The following is an 18,143-nucleotide window of genomic DNA, read 5'->3' on the forward strand; positions in this document are numbered from 1 at the left end:
CAGCAGCAGCAGCAACAACAACAACAACAACTATGTTAATAAAAACAGTAATTTTAAGTGCGAATCCGCGGAGGATTTCGCTGTCCGTCGCACCGAGCGCAGCACCGTCGCGATGAACGCAGTCCATTTCTTTTCACACACACGCACGCACATTTCACCCGTCCGAGCGACGTACCGCCGCAATCGGGTCAGTCCATGGTCCTACGAAGCTTTTCACACACACGCTTTGCACCAGCAGCAGCAGCAACAACAACAACAACAACTATGTTAATAAAAACAGTAATTTTAAGTGCGAATCCGCGGAGGATTTCGCTGTCCGTCGCACCGAGCGCAGCACCGAGCGAAGCAACGCGCGCAGCACCGTCGCGATGAACGCAGTCCATTTCTTTTCACACACACGCACGCACATTTCACCCGTCCGAGCGACGTACCGCCGCAATCGGGTCAGTCCATGGTCCTACGAAGCTTTTCACACACACGCTTTGCACCAGCAGCAGCAGCAACAACAACAACAACAACTATGTTTATAAAAACAGTAGTTTTTAGTGCGAATCCGCGGAGGATTTCGCTGTCCGTCGCACCGAGCGAAGCACCGAGCGCAGCACCGAGCGAAGCACCGAGCGTAGCACCGAGCGAAGCACCGTCGCGATGAACGCAGTCCATTTCTTTTCACACACACGCACGCACATTTCACCCGTCCGAGCGACGTACCGCCGCAATCGGGCCAGTCCATAGTCCTACGAAGCACTTTCACACACACGCTTTGCACCAGCAGCAGCAGCAACAACAACAACAACAACTATGTTAATAAAAACAGTAATTTTAAGTGCGAATCCGCGGAGGATTTCGCTGTCCGTCGCACCGAGCGCAGCACCGAGCGAAGCAACGCGCGCAGCACCGTCGCGATGAACGCAGTCCATTTCTTTTCACACACACGCACGCACATTTCACCCGTCCGAGCGACGTACCGCCGCAATCGGGTCAGTCCATGGTCCTACGAAGCTTTTCACACACACGCATTGCACCAGCAGCAGCAGCAACAACAACAACAACAACTATGTTTATAAAAACAGTAGTTTTTAGTGCGAATCCGCGGAGGATTTCGCTGTCCGTCGCACCGAGCGCAGCACCGTCGCGATTAACGCAGTCCATTGTCCTTACACACAGGCACACGCACATTTCACCCGTCCGAGCGACGTACCGCCGCAATCGGGTCAGTCCATAGTCCCACGAAGCACTTTCACACACACGCATTGCACCAGCAGCAGCAGCAACAACAACAACAACAACTATGTTAATAAAAACAGTAATTTTAAGTGCGAATCCGCGGAGGATTTCGCTGTCCGTCGCACCGAGCGCAGCACCGAGCGAAGCAACGCGCGCAGCAACGCGCGCAGCACCGAGCGAAGCACCGTCGGGATGAACGCAGTCCATTTCTTTTCACACACACGCACACGCATTTCACCCGTCCGAGCGACGTACCGCCGCAATCGGGCCAGTCCATAGTCCTACGAAGCACTTTCACACACACGCTTTGCACCAGCAGCAGCAGCAACAACAACAACAACAACTATGTTAATAAAAACAGTAGTTTTTATTGCGAATCCGCGGAGGATTTCGCTGTCCGTCGCACCGAGCGAAGCACCGAGCGCAGCACCGAGCGCAGCAACGCGCGCAGCACGGAGCGCAGCACCGTTGCGATTAACACAGTCCATTGTCCTTTTTTTTCACACACACGCACACGCACATTTCACCATTAGGAAGCACAGTTGTTTTAAAGAAAAGTATTTTTTTTAGTCCAATCCGCGGAGGATTTCACTGCCCGACGAATAATCCTGCGCGCAGGCTAGCTGTCGCGTCGCACACTTTTGCTCGACATGAGCTCTTGCTGCTTCTGGTTGAACGACGAAATGAGCCGGCGCCATTTTGAAAATGACCCCCCCTGCTCAACACAACTTGTATCACACCACTTTTACGCACACTAATAAATTCGCACTACCGTGACGCGCGGACCAACCGTTCCATCAGGCTGCTAGTCGAAGACTGTGCCGAGCGCGGGACATTCGGCTTCTAATATAATCTTGTATCCGAACGAATGTGGCGAGAGTATTTTCTCTCCGAACTACTACTACTATTATCCGAGCGAGCGTTGCCATCTCTGTTCTTCCTCGCTACGCATACAATCGCGTGATGGAAATTTCCCAAAGCTGGCCAATTGTATGACGCCAAATATTTATGCATATTTTGCAACTAAACTACCAGAGGTTTAATGCTTTTGCGTGTGATGTACGCACCATACGAACAGGGAAAGGAAGCTAGGTAGCAATTTTGCAAAAAAAAATTTAAGTAGGCTCGTGTGCATGTACAGTGCACGAAAACGTAGGTTTTATGCTAAATTTGCTGTTAGCCCTTGAAAAAAGGAACATATTTCGCAAGTTTTTGAAAACCGTAGGTGCAAAAATTTCATCACATTTTTGACGCTGCCTAAAACGAGCCGGCGACACACGGACGAAGCGTGTGCTCCTTTGTGTGTGCTGTCAGCGACCGACGTTGCTGCGAATTTCATCCCGTGCTCCGTCTCGCTCGCACTCGTTGCCACGAAGCCATCCTCGTTTTCGGTGGTTTTTTCCAAATAACGGTACCGATCCCGGTAGCCATTGCATTTGCCGATAAGTTCTGGCTCGAGTGGGATAGCAAACGCGCACACTACTACGTGCGAGAAAGAGAAGAAAAACACGACGCTCGATTTGGAAACGCGTGGCAAAATTGTTGGTGGCATCATGCACGTACCAGGGGACAGTAAGAGGCGAACCCCCCCTCCCCCCCCCCCCCCCCCCCCCTTTCGCAAAAGTGTTGGTGGTGGAATTATATGGTGCAAGTAGGCAAAAAGGTGTGTGCAAAAATTTCCGCACATTTTTGTCGCTGCTTTGCGTCCTCCTATCGATGTTCGAAATTGGTACGAATTTCATCCCACGCTCCGTCTCGTTCGGTGGCATGAGAGCATCCTCTTTCTCACGAGGGCACGAGGGCATATTTAATCCACTTTATATTTTACGCCAAAATTTATTCCTGCACTGCAGTAACGTTTGCTGCTATTTTTCGGATGCAGTAAGTTCAGCCAGACGCCCAAGCACGTCAAATATGTAATGTTAGTCTTCAAAAAGACTGGTACTATGGAATGAATCATTGGAATCATTAGAAAAGAATTGTGATGGAAAGAATTTTCACGCAAATGTGTGGTCCTGATAAGGACCGTTTTGTTGAGATGAGTGCAAAATGTGCGTTGGCTGGCGAGTTGAACCTCCGAACCCGTACAAGGAGCGACCCTGACGCTTCAGCGCGTACACTGCATCCATCGCGCGGTGACGGTTTTCGCTTGGCCTGTTCGGTATAGGTGATGGCGGGCATCGCGGATAACATTCTCCAGGAACACTTTCAGCACGCCACGCGTTTCTTCGTAGAGCGATGCATCGGGCTCAACGCAGTTCGCTTCTCCATCGACCAACGTAAAGCAACGAATCCCCAAACCATGCGTAGAAATGAATCATGCAATACACTTACCTTCGTTGGTACGACCAGAGCCGCTTCACGCACTGCTGTCGCTGCTTCGACGATGAACCGCTGGCGGCCGCAGATTGAAGTGTCGACCGTGCGCCCACGATGCGCAATTGCGGTTCACTTAGCACAGAGTCCCATCCATTTCACTACACGTTGTTTTTTAACGCACACATATGAACGTTTAACTTTTCCGACCTTTACACCGAGCGAAGCACCGAGCGAAGCACCGAGCGCAGCACCGAGCGAAGCAACGCGCGCAGCACCGAGCGCAGCACCGTCGGGATGAACGCAGTCCATTTCTTTTCACACACACGCACACGCATTTCACCCGTCCGAGCGACGTACCGCCGCAATCGGGTCAGTCCATAGTCCTACGAAGCACTTTCACACACACGCTTTGCACCAGCAGCAGCAGCAACAACAACAACAACAACTATGTTAATAAAAACAGTAATTTTAAGTGCGAATCCGCGGAGGATTTCGCTGTCCGACGCACCGAGCGCAGCACCGAGCGAAGCACCGAGCGCAGCACCGTCGGGATGAACGCAGTCCATTTCTTTTCACACACACGCACACACATTTCACCCGTCCGAGCGACGTACCGCCGCAATCGGGTCAGTCCATAGTCCTACGAAGCACTTTCACACACACGCTTTGCACCAGCAGCAGCAGCAACAACAACAACAACAACTATGTTAATAAAAACAGTAATTTTAAGTGCGAATCCGCGGAGGATTTCGCTGTCCGACGCACCGAGCGCAGCACCGAGCGCAGCAACGCGCGCAGCACGGAGCGCAGCACCGTTGCGATTAACACAGTCCATTGTCCTTTTTTTTCACACACACGCACACGCACATTTCACCATTAGGAAGCACAGTTGTTTTAAAGAAAAGTATTTTTTTTAGTCCAATCCGCGGAGGATTTCACTGCCCGACGAATAATCCTGCGCGCAGGCTAGCTGTCGCGTCGCACACTTTTGCTCGACATGAGCTCTTGCTGCTTCTGGTTGAACGACGAAATGAGCCGGCGCCATTTTGAAAATGACCCCCCCTGCTCAACACAACTTGTATCACACCACTTTTACGCACACTAATAAATTCGCACTACCGTGACGCGCGGACCAACCGTTCCATCAGGCTGCTAGTCGAAGACTGTGCCGAGCGCGGGACATTCGGCTTCTAATATAATCTTGTATCCGAACGAATGTGGCGAGAGTATTTTCTCTCTTAACTACTACTACTACTATCCGAGCGAGCGTTGCCATCTCTGTTCTTCCTCGCTACGCATACAATCGCGTGATGGAAATTTCCCAAAGCTGGCCAATTGTATGACGCCAAATATTTATGCATATTTTGCAACTAAACTACCAAAGGTTTAATGCTTTTGCGTGTGATGTACGCACCATACGAACAGGGAAAGGAAGCTAGGTAGCAATTTTGCAAAAAAAAATTTAAGTAGGCTCGTGTGCATGTACAGTGCACGAAAACGTAGGTTTTATGCTAAATTTGCTGTTAGCCCTTGAAAAAAGGAACATATTTCGCAAGTTTTTGAAAACCGTAGGTGCAAAAATTTCATCACATTTTTGACGCTGCCTAAAACGAGCCGGCGACACACGGACGAAGCGTGTGCTCCTTTGTGTGTGCTGTCAGCGACCGACGTTGCTGCGAATTTCATCCCGTGCTCCGTCTCGCTCGCACTCGTTGCCACGAAGCCATCCTCGTTTTCGGTGGTTTTTTCCAAATAACGGTACCGATCCCGTTAGCCATTGCATTTGCCGATAAGTTCTGGCTCGAGTGGGATAGCAAACGCGCACACTACTACGTGCGAGAAAGAGAAGAAAAACACGACGCTCGATTTGGAAACGCGTGGCAAAATTGTTGGTGGCATCATGCACGTACCAGGGGACAGTAAGAGGCGAACCCCCCCTCCCTTTCGAAAAAGTGTTGGTGGTGGAATTATATGTAGCAAGTAGGCAAAAAGGTGTGTGCAAAAATTTCCGCACATTTTTGACGCTGCCTAAAACGAGCCGGCGACACACGGACGAAGCGTGTGCTTCTTTGTGTGTGCTGTCAGCGACCGACGTTGCTGCGAATTTCATCCCGTGCCTCGTCTCGCTCGCACTCGTTGCCACGAAGCCATCCTCGTTTTCGGTGGTTTTTTCCAAATAACGGTACCGATCCCGTTAGCCATTGCATTTGCCGATAAGTTCTGGCTCGAGTGGGATAGCAAACGCGCACACTACTACGTGCGAGAAAGAGAAGAAAAACACGACGCTCGATTTGGAAGCGCGTGGCAAAATTGTTGGTGGCATCATGCACGTACCAGGGGACAGTAAGAGGCGAACCCCCCCTCCCCCTTTCGCAAAAGTGTTGGTGGTGGAATTATATGGTGCAAGCAGGCAAAAAGGTGTGTGCAAAAATTTCCGCACATTTTTGTCGCTGCTTTGCGTCCTCCTATCGATGTCCGAAATTGGTACGAATTTCATCCCACGCTGCGTCTCGTTCGGTGGCATGAGAGCATCCTCTTTCTCACGAGGGCACGAGGGCATATTTAATCCACTTTATATTTTACGCCAAAATTTATTCCTGCACTTCAGTAACGTTTGCTGCTATTTTTCGGATGCAGTAAGTTCAGCCAGACGCCCAAGCGCGTCAAATATGTAATGTTAGTCTTCAAAAAGACTGGTACTATGGAATGAATCATTGGAATCATTAGAAAAGAATTGTGATGGAAAGAATTTTCACGCAAATGTGTGGTCCTGATAAGGACCGTTTTGTTGAGATGAGTGCAAAATGTGCGTTGGCTGGCGAGTTGAACCTCCGAACCCGTACAAGGAGCGACCCTGACGCTTCAGCGCGTACACTGCATCCATCGCGCGGTGACGGTTTTCGCTTGGCCTGTTCGGTATAGGTGATGGCGGGCATCGCGGATAACATTCTCCAGGAACACTTTCAGCACGCCACGCGTTTCTTCGTAGAGCGATGCATCGGGCTCAACGCAGTTCGCTTCTCCATCGACCAACGTAAAGCAACGAATCCCCAAACCATGCGTAGAAATGAATCATGCAATACACTTACCTTCGTTGGTACGACCAGAGCCGCTTCACGCACTGCTGTCGCTGCTTCGACGATGAACCGCTGGCGGCCGCAGATTGAAGTGTCGACCGTGCGCCCACGATGCGCAATTGCGGTTCACTTAGCACAGAGTCCCATCCATTTCACTACACGTTGTTTTTTAACGCACACATATGAACGTTTAACTTTTCCGACCTTTACACCGAGCGAAGCACCGAGCGAAGCACCGAGCGCAGCACCGAGCGAAGCAACGCGCGCAGCACCGAGCGAAGCACCGTCGGGATGAACGCAGTCCATTTCTTTTCACACACACGCACACGCATTTCACCCGTCCGAGCGACGTACCGCCGCAATCGGGTCAGTCCATAGTCCTACGAAGCACTTTCACACACACGCTTTGCACCAGCAGCAGCAGCAACAACAACAACAACAACTATGTTAATAAAAACAGTAATTTTAAGTGCGAATCCGCGGAGGATTTCGCTGTCCGACGCACCGAGCGCAGCACCGAGCGCAGCAACGCGCGCAGCACGGAGCGCAGCACCGTTGCGATTAACACAGTCCATTGTCCTTTTTTTTCACACACACGCACACGCACATTTCACCATTAGGAAGCACAGTTGTTTTAAAGAAAAGTATTTTTTTTAGTCCAATCCGCGGAGGATTTCACTGCCCGACGAATAATCCTGCGCGCAGGCTAGCTGTCGCGTCGCACACTTTTGCTCGACATGAGCTCTTGCTGCTTCTGGTTGAACGACGAAATGAGCCGGCGCCATTTTGAAAATGACCCCCCCTGCTCAACACAACTTGTATCACACCACTTTTACGCACACTAATAAATTCGCACTACCGTGACGCGCGGACCAACCGTTCCATCAGGCTGCTAGTCGAAGACTGTGCCGAGCGCGGGACATTCGGCTTCTAATATAATCTTGTATCCGAACGAATGTGGCGAGAGTATTTTCTCTCTTAACTACTACTACTACTATCCGAGCGAGCGTTGCCATCTCTGTTCTTCCTCGCTACGCATACAATCGCGTGATGGAAATTTCCCAAAGCTGGCCAATTGTATGACGCCAAATATTTATGCATATTTTGCAACTAAACTACCAAAGGTTTAATGCTTTTGCGTGTGATGTACGCACCATACGAACAGGGAAAGGAAGCTAGGTAGCAATTTTGCAAAAAAAAATTTAAGTAGGCTCGTGTGCATGTACAGTGCACGAAAACGTAGGTTTTATGCTAAATTTGCTGTTAGCCCTTGAAAAAAGGAACATATTTCGCAAGTTTTTGAAAACCGTAGGTGCAAAAATTTCATCACATTTTTGACGCTGCCTAAAACGAGCCGGCGACACACGGACGAAGCGTGTGCTCCTTTGTGTGTGCTGTCAGCGACCGACGTTGCTGCGAATTTCATCCCGTGCTCCGTCTCGCTCGCACTCGTTGCCACGAAGCCATCCTCGTTTTCGGTGGTTTTTTCCAAATAACGGTACCGATCCCGGTAGCCATTGCATTTGCCGATAAGTTCTGGCTCGAGTGGGATAGCAAACGCGCACACTACTACGTGCGAGAAAGAGAAGAAAAACACGACGCTCGATTTGGAAACGCGTGGCAAAATTGTTGGTGGCATCATGCACGTACCAGGGGACAGTAAGAGGCGAACCCCCCCTCCCTTTCGAAAAAGTGTTGGTGGTGGAATTATATGTAGCAAGTAGGCAAAAAGGTGTGTGCAAAAATTTCCGCACATTTTTGACGCTGCCTAAAACGAGCCGGCGACACACGGACGAAGCGTGTGCTTCTTTGTGTGTGCTGTCAGCGACCGACGTTGCTGCGAATTTCATCCCGTGCCTCGTCTCGCTCGCACTCGTTGCCACGAAGCCATCCTCGTTTTCGGTGGTTTTTTCCAAATAACGGTACCGATCCCGTTAGCCATTGCATTTGCCGATAAGTTCTGGCTCGAGTGGGATAGCAAACGCGCACACTACTACGTGCGAGAAAGAGAAGAAAAACACGACGCTCGATTTGGAAGCGCGTGGCAAAATTGTTGGTGGCATCATGCACGTACCAGGGGACAGTAAGAGGCGAACCCCCCCTCCCCCTTTCGCAAAAGTGTTGGTGGTGGAATTATATGGTGCAAGCAGGCAAAAAGGTGTGTGCAAAAATTTCCGCACATTTTTGTCGCTGCTTTGCGTCCTCCTATCGATGTCCGAAATTGGTACGAATTTCATCCCACGCTGCGTCTCGTTCGGTGGCATGAGAGCATCCTCTTTCTCACGAGGGCACGAGGGCATATTTAATCCACTTTATATTTTACGCCAAAATTTATTCCTGCACTTCAGTAACGTTTGCTGCTATTTTTCGGATGCAGTAAGTTCAGCCAGACGCCCAAGCGCGTCAAATATGTAATGTTAGTCTTCAAAAAGACTGGTACTATGGAATGAATCATTGGAATCATTAGAAAAGAATTGTGATGGAAAGAATTTTCACGCAAATGTGTGGTCCTGATAAGGACCGTTTTGTTGAGATGAGTGCAAAATGTGCGTTGGCTGGCGAGTTGAACCTCCGAACCCGTACAAGGAGCGACCCTGACGCTTCAGCGCGTACACTGCATCCATCGCGCGGTGACGGTTTTCGCTTGGCCTGTTCGGTATAGGTGATGGCGGGCATCGCGGATAACATTCTCCAGGAACACTTTCAGCACGCCACGCGTTTCTTCGTAGAGCGATGCATCGGGCTCAACGCAGTTCGCTTCTCCATCGACCAACGTAAAGCAACGAATCCCCAAACCATGCGTAGAAATGAATCATGCAATACACTTACCTTCGTTGGTACGACCAGAGCCGCTTCACGCACTGCTGTCGCTGCTTCGACGATGAACCGCTGGCGGCCGCAGATTGAAGTGTCGACCGTGCGCCCACGATGCGCAATTGCGGTTCACTTAGCACAGAGTCCCATCCATTTCACTACACGTTGTTTTTTAACGCACACATATGAACGCTTTACGTTTCCGACCTTTACACCGAGCGCAGCACCGAGCGCAGCACCGAGCGCAGCAACGCGCGCAGCACCGAGCGAAGCACCGAGCGCAGCACCGTCGGGATGAACGCAGTCCATTTCTTTTCACACACACGCACACGCATTTCACCCGTCCGAGCGACGTACCGCCGCAATCGGGTCAGTCCATAGTCCTACGAAGCACTTTCACACACACGCTTTGCACCAGCAGCAGCAGCAACAACAACAACAACAACTATGTTAATAAAAACAGTAATTTTAAGTGCGAATCCGCGGAGGATTTCGCTGTCCGACGCACCGAGCGCAGCACCGAGCGAAGCACCGAGCGCAGCACCGTCGGGATGAACGCAGTCCATTTCTTTTCACACACACGCACACACATTTCACCCGTCCGAGCGACGTACCGCCGCAATCGGGTCAGTCCATAGTCCTACGAAGCACTTTCACACACACGCTTTGCACCAGCAGCAGCAGCAACAACAACAACAACAACTATGTTAATAAAAACAGTAATTTTAAGTGCGAATCCGCGGAGGATTTCGCTGTCCGACGCACCGAGCGCAGCACCGAGCGCAGCAACGCGCGCAGCACGGAGCGCAGCACCGTTGCGATTAACACAGTCCATTGTCCTTTTTTTTCACACACACGCACACGCACATTTCACCATTAGGAAGCACAGTTGTTTTAAAGAAAAGTATTTTTTTTAGTCCAATCCGCGGAGGATTTCACTGCCCGACGAATAATCCTGCGCGCAGGCTAGCTGTCGCGTCGCACACTTTTGCTCGACATGAGCTCTTGCTGCTTCTGGTTGAACGACGAAATGAGCCGGCGCCATTTTGAAAATGACCCCCCCTGCTCAACACAACTTGTATCACACCACTTTTACGCACACTAATAAATTCGCACTACCGTGACGCGCGGACCAACCGTTCCATCAGGCTGCTAGTCGAAGACTGTGCCGAGCGCGGGACATTCGGCTTCTAATATAATCTTGTATCCGAACGAATGTGGCGAGAGTATTTTCTCTCTTAACTACTACTACTACTATCCGAGCGAGCGTTGCCATCTCTGTTCTTCCTCGCTACGCATACAATCGCGTGATGGAAATTTCCCAAAGCTGGCCAATTGTATGACGCCAAATATTTATGCATATTTTGCAACTAAACTACCAAAGGTTTAATGCTTTTGCGTGTGATGTACGCACCATACGAACAGGGAAAGGAAGCTAGGTAGCAATTTTGCAAAAAAAAATTTAAGTAGGCTCGTGTGCATGTACAGTGCACGAAAACGTAGGTTTTATGCTAAATTTGCTGTTAGCCCTTGAAAAAAGGAACATATTTCGCAAGTTTTTGAAAACCGTAGGTGCAAAAATTTCATCACATTTTTGACGCTGCCTAAAACGAGCCGGCGACACACGGACGAAGCGTGTGCTCCTTTGTGTGTGCTGTCAGCGACCGACGTTGCTGCGAATTTCATCCCGTGCTCCGTCTCGCTCGCACTCGTTGCCACGAAGCCATCCTCGTTTTCGGTGGTTTTTTCCAAATAACGGTACCGATCCCGGTAGCCATTGCATTTGCCGATAAGTTCTGGCTCGAGTGGGATAGCAAACGCGCACACTACTACGTGCGAGAAAGAGAAGAAAAACACGACGCTCGATTTGGAAACGCGTGGCAAAATTGTTGGTGGCATCATGCACGTACCAGGGGACAGTAAGAGGCGAACCCCCCCTCCCTTTCGAAAAAGTGTTGGTGGTGGAATTATATGTAGCAAGTAGGCAAAAAGGTGTGTGCAAAAATTTCCGCACATTTTTGACGCTGCCTAAAACGAGCCGGCGACACACGGACGAAGCGTGTGCTTCTTTGTGTGTGCTGTCAGCGACCGACGTTGCTGCGAATTTCATCCCGTGCCTCGTCTCGCTCGCACTCGTTGCCACGAAGCCATCCTCGTTTTCGGTGGTTTTTTCCAAATAACGGTACCGATCCCGTTAGCCATTGCATTTGCCGATAAGTTCTGGCTCGAGTGGGATAGCAAACGCGCACACTACTACGTGCGAGAAAGAGAAGAAAAACACGACGCTCGATTTGGAAGCGCGTGGCAAAATTGTTGGTGGCATCATGCACGTACCAGGGGACAGTAAGAGGCGAACCCCCCCTCCCCCTTTCGCAAAAGTGTTGGTGGTGGAATTATATGGTGCAAGCAGGCAAAAAGGTGTGTGCAAAAATTTCCGCACATTTTTGTCGCTGCTTTGCGTCCTCCTATCGATGTTCGAAATTGGTACGAATTTCATCCCACGCTCCGTCTCGTTCGGTGGCATGAGAGCATCCTCTTTCTCACGAGGGCACGAGGGCATATTTAATCCACTTTATATTTTACGCCAAAATTTATTCCTGCACTGCAGTAACGTTTGCTGCTATTTTTCGGATGCAGTAAGTTCAGCCAGACGCCCAAGCGCGTCAAATATGTAATGTTAGTCTTCAAAAAGACTGGTACTATGGAATGAATCATTGGAATCATTAGAAAAGAATTGTGATGGAAAGAATTTTCACGCAAATGTGTGGTCCTGATAAGGACCGTTTTGTTGAGATGAGTGCAAAATGTGCGTTGGCTGGCGAGTTGAACCTCCGAACCCGTACAAGGAGCGACCCTGACGCTTCAGCGCGTACACTGCATCCATCGCGCGGTGACGGTTTTCGCTTGGCCTGTTCGGTATAGGTGATGGCGGGCATCGCGGATAACATTCTCCAGGAACACTTTCAGCACGCCACGCGTTTCTTCGTAGAGCGATGCATCGGGCTCAACGCAGTTCGCTTCTCCATCGACCAACGAAAAGCAACGAATCCCCAAACCATGCGTAGAAATGAATCATGCAATACACTTACCTTCGTTGGTACGACCAGAGCCGCTTCACGCACTGCTGTCGCTGCTTCGACGATGAACCGCTGGCGGCCGCAGATTGAAGTGTCGACCGTGCGCCCACGATGCGCAATTGCGGTTCACTTAGCACAGAGTCCCATCCATTTCACTACACGTTGTTTTTTAACGCACACATATGAACGCTTTACGTTTCCGACCTTTACACCGAGCGCAGCACCGAGCGCAGCACCGAGCGCAGCAACGCGCGCAGCACCGAGCGAAGCACCGAGCGCAGCACCGTCGGGATGAACGCAGTCCATTTCTTTTCACACACACGCACACGCATTTCACCCGTCCGAGCGACGTACCGCCGCAATCGGGTCAGTCCATAGTCCTACGAAGCACTTTCACACACACGCTTTGCACCAGCAGCAGCAGCAACAACAACAACAACAACTATGTTAATAAAAACAGTAATTTTAAGTGCGAATCCGCGGAGGATTTCGCTGTCCGACGCACCGAGCGCAGCACCGAGCGCAGCAACGCGCGCAGCACGGAGCGCAGCACCGTTGCGATTAACACAGTCCATTGTCCTTTTTTTTCACACACACGCACACGCACATTTCACCATTAGGAAGCACAGTTGTTTTAAAGAAAAGTATTTTTTTTAGTCCAATCCGCGGAGGATTTCACTGCCCGACGAATAATCCTGCGCGCAGGCTAGCTGTCGCGTCGCACACTTTTGCTCGACATGAGCTCTTGCTGCTTCTGGTTGAACGACGAAATGAGCCGGCGCCATTTTGAAAATGACCCCCCCTGCTCAACACAACTTGTATCACACCACTTTTACGCACACTAATAAATTCGCACTACCGTGACGCGCGGACCAACCGTTCCATCAGGCTGCTAGTCGAAGACTGTGCCGAGCGCGGGACATTCGGCTTCTAATATAATCTTGTATCCGAACGAATGTGGCGAGAGTATTTTCTCTCTTAACTACTACTACTACTATCCGAGCGAGCGTTGCCATCTCTGTTCTTCCTCGCTACGCATACAATCGCGTGATGGAAATTTCCCAAAGCTGGCCAATTGTATGACGCCAAATATTTATGCATATTTTGCAACTAAACTACCAAAGGTTTAATGCTTTTGCGTGTGATGTACGCACCATACGAACAGGGAAAGGAAGCTAGGTAGCAATTTTGCAAAAAAAAATTTAAGTAGGCTCGTGTGCATGTACAGTGCACGAAAACGTAGGTTTTATGCTAAATTTGCTGTTAGCCCTTGAAAAAAGGAACATATTTCGCAAGTTTTTGAAAACCGTAGGTGCAAAAATTTCATCACATTTTTGACGCTGCCTAAAACGAGCCGGCGACACACGGACGAAGCGTGTGCTCCTTTGTGTGTGCTGTCAGCGACCGACGTTGCTGCGAATTTCATCCCGTGCTCCGTCTCGCTCGCACTCGTTGCCACGAAGCCATCCTCGTTTTCGGTGGTTTTTTCCAAATAACGGTACCGATCCCGGTAGCCATTGCATTTGCCGATAAGTTCTGGCTCGAGTGGGATAGCAAACGCGCACACTACTACGTGCGAGAAAGAGAAGAAAAACACGACGCTCGATTTGGAAACGCGTGGCAAAATTGTTGGTGGCATCATGCACGTACCAGGGGACAGTAAGAGGCGAACCCCCCCTCCCTTTCGAAAAAGTGTTGGTGGTGGAATTATATGTAGCAAGTAGGCAAAAAGGTGTGTGCAAAAATTTCCGCACATTTTTGACGCTGCCTAAAACGAGCCGGCGACACACGGACGAAGCGTGTGCTTCTTTGTGTGTGCTGTCAGCGACCGACGTTGCTGCGAATTTCATCCCGTGCCTCGTCTCGCTCGCACTCGTTGCCACGAAGCCATCCTCGTTTTCGGTGGTTTTTTCCAAATAACGGTACCGATCCCGTTAGCCATTGCATTTGCCGATAAGTTCTGGCTCGAGTGGGATAGCAAACGCGCACACTACTACGTGCGAGAAAGAGAAGAAAAACACGACGCTCGATTTGGAAGCGCGTGGCAAAATTGTTGGTGGCATCATGCACGTACCAGGGGACAGTAAGAGGCGAACCCCCCCTCCCCCTTTCGCAAAAGTGTTGGTGGTGGAATTATATGGTGCAAGCAGGCAAAAAGGTGTGTGCAAAAATTTCCGCACATTTTTGTCGCTGCTTTGCGTCCTCCTATCGATGTCCGAAATTGGTACGAATTTCATCCCACGCTGCGTCTCGTTCGGTGGCATGAGAGCATCCTCTTTCTCACGAGGGCACGAGGGCATATTTAATCCACTTTATATTTTACGCCAAAATTTATTCCTGCACTTCAGTAACGTTTGCTGCTATTTTTCGGATGCAGTAAGTTCAGCCAGACGCCCAAGCGCGTCAAATATGTAATGTTAGTCTTCAAAAAGACTGGTACTATGGAATGAATCATTGGAATCATTAGAAAAGAATTGTGATGGAAAGAATTTTCACGCAAATGTGTGGTCCTGATAAGGACCGTTTTGTTGAGATGAGTGCAAAATGTGCGTTGGCTGGCGAGTTGAACCTCCGAACCCGTACAAGGAGCGACCCTGACGCTTCAGCGCGTACACTGCATCCATCGCGCGGTGACGGTTTTCGCTTGGCCTGTTCGGTATAGGTGATGGCGGGCATCGCGGATAACATTCTCCAGGAACACTTTCAGCACGCCACGCGTTTCTTCGTAGAGCGATGCATCGGGCTCAACGCAGTTCGCTTCTCCATCGACCAACGTAAAGCAACGAATCCCCAAACCATGCGTAGAAATGAATCATGCAATACACTTACCTTCGTTGGTACGACCAGAGCCGCTTCACGCACTGCTGTCGCTGCTTCGACGATGAACCGCTGGCGGCCGCAGATTGAAGTGTCGACCGTGCGCCCACGATGCGCAATTGCGGTTCACTTAGCACAGAGTCCCATCCATTTCACTACACGTTGTTTTTTAACGCACACATATGAACGCTTTACGTTTCCGACCTTTACACCGAGCGCAGCACCGAGCGCAGCACCGAGCGCAGCAACGCGCGCAGCACCGAGCGAAGCACCGAGCGCAGCACCGTCGGGATGAACGCAGTCCATTTCTTTTCACACACACGCACACACATTTCACCCGTCCGAGCGACGTACCGCCGCAATCGGGTCAGTCCATAGTCCTACGAAGCACTTTCACACACACGCTTTGCACCAGCAGCAGCAGCAACAACAACAACAACAACTATGTTAATAAAAACAGTAATTTTAAGTGCGAATCCGCGGAGGATTTCGCTGTCCGACGCACCGAGCGCAGCACCGAGCGAAGCACCGAGCGCAGCACCGTCGGGATGAACGCAGTCCATTTCTTTTCACACACACGCACGCACATTTCACCCGTCCGAGCGACGTACCGCCGCAATCGGGTCAGTCCATAGTCCTACGAAGCACTTTCACACACACGCTTTGCACCAGCAGCAGCAGCAACAACAACAACAACAACTATGTTAATAAAAACAGTAATTTTAAGTGCGAATCCGCGGAGGATTTCGCTGTCCGACGCACCGAGCGCAGCACCGAGCGCAGCAACGCGCGCAGCACGGAGCGCAGCACCGTTGCGATTAACACAGTCCATTGTCCTTTTTTTTCACACACACGCACACGCACATTTCACCATTAGGAAGCACAGTTGTTTTAAAGAAAAGTATTTTTTTTAGTCCAATCCGCGGAGGATTTCACTGCCCGACGAATAATCCTGCGCGCAGGCTAGCTGTCGCGTCGCACACTTTTGCTCGACATGAGCTCTTGCTGCTTCTGGTTGAACGACGAAATGAGCCGGCGCCATTTTGAAAATGACCCCCCCTGCTCAACACAACTTGTATCACACCACTTTTACGCACACTAATAAATTCGCACTACCGTGACGCGCGGACCAACCGTTCCATCAGGCTGCTAGTCGAAGACTGTGCCGAGCGCGGGACATTCGGCTTCTAATATAATCTTGTATCCGAACGAATGTGGCGAGAGTATTTTCTCTCTTAACTACTACTACTACTATCCGAGCGAGCGTTGCCATCTCTGTTCTTCCTCGCTACGCATACAATCGCGTGATGGAAATTTCCCAAAGCTGGCCAATTGTATGACGCCAAATATTTATGCATATTTTGCAACTAAACTACCAAAGGTTTAATGCTTTTGCGTGTGATGTACGCACCATACGAACAGGGAAAGGAAGCTAGGTAGCAATTTTGCAAAAAAAAATTTAAGTAGGCTCGTGTGCATGTACAGTGCACGAAAACGTAGGTTTTATGCTAAATTTGCTGTTAGCCCTTGAAAAAAGGAACATATTTCGCAAGTTTTTGAAAACCGTAGGTGCAAAAATTTCATCACATTTTTGACGCTGCCTAAAACGAGCCGGCGACACACGGACGAAGCGTGTGCTCCTTTGTGTGTGCTGTCAGCGACCGACGTTGCTGCGAATTTCATCCCGTGCTCCGTCTCGCTCGCACTCGTTGCCACGAAGCCATCCTCGTTTTCGGTGGTTTTTTCCAAATAACGGTACCGATCCCGGTAGCCATTGCATTTGCCGATAAGTTCTGGCTCGAGTGGGATAGCAAACGCGCACACTACTACGTGCGAGAAAGAGAAGAAAAACACGACGCTCGATTTGGAAACGCGTGGCAAAATTGTTGGTGGCATCATGCACGTACCAGGGGACAGTAAGAGGCGAACCCCCCCTCCCTTTCGAAAAAGTGTTGGTGGTGGAATTATATGTAGCAAGTAGGCAAAAAGGTGTGTGCAAAAATTTCCGCACATTTTTGACGCTGCCTAAAACGAGCCGGCGACACACGGACGAAGCGTGTGCTTCTTTGTGTGTGCTGTCAGCGACCGACGTTGCTGCGAATTTCATCCCGTGCCTCGTCTCGCTCGCACTCGTTGCCACGAAGCCATCCTCGTTTTCGGTGGTTTTTTCCAAATAACGGTACCGATCCCGTTAGCCATTGCATTTGCCGATAAGTTCTGGCTCGAGTGGGATAGCAAACGCGCACACTACTACGTGCGAGAAAGAGAAGAAAAACACGACGCTCGATTTGGAAGCGCGTGGCAAAATTGTTGGTGGCATCATGCACGTACCAGGGGACAGTAAGAGGCGAACCCCCCCTCCCCCTTTCGCAAAAGTGTTGGTGGTGGAATTATATGGTGCAAGCAGGCAAAAAGGTGTGTGCAAAAATTTCCGCACATTTTTGTCGCTGCTTTGCGTCCTCCTATCGATGTCCGAAATTGGTACGAATTTCATCCCACGCTGCGTCTCGTTCGGTGGCATGAGAGCATCCTCTTTCTCACGAGGGCACGAGGGCATATTTAATCCACTTTATATTTTACGCCAAAATTTATTCCTGCACTTCAGTAACGTTTGCTGCTATTTTTCGGATGCAGTAAGTTCAGCCAGACGCCCAAGCGCGTCAAATATGTAATGTTAGTCTTCAAAAAGACTGGTACTATGGAATGAATCATTGGAATCATTAGAAAAGAATTGTGATGGAAAGAATTTTCACGCAAATGTGTGGTCCTGATAAGGACCGTTTTGTTGAGATGAGTGCAAAATGTGCGTTGG

Source organism: Anopheles marshallii, chromosome 2, assembly GCF_943734725.1.
Source record: "Anopheles marshallii chromosome 2, idAnoMarsDA_429_01, whole genome shotgun sequence".
NCBI lineage: Eukaryota > Metazoa > Arthropoda > Insecta > Diptera > Culicidae > Anopheles > Anopheles marshallii.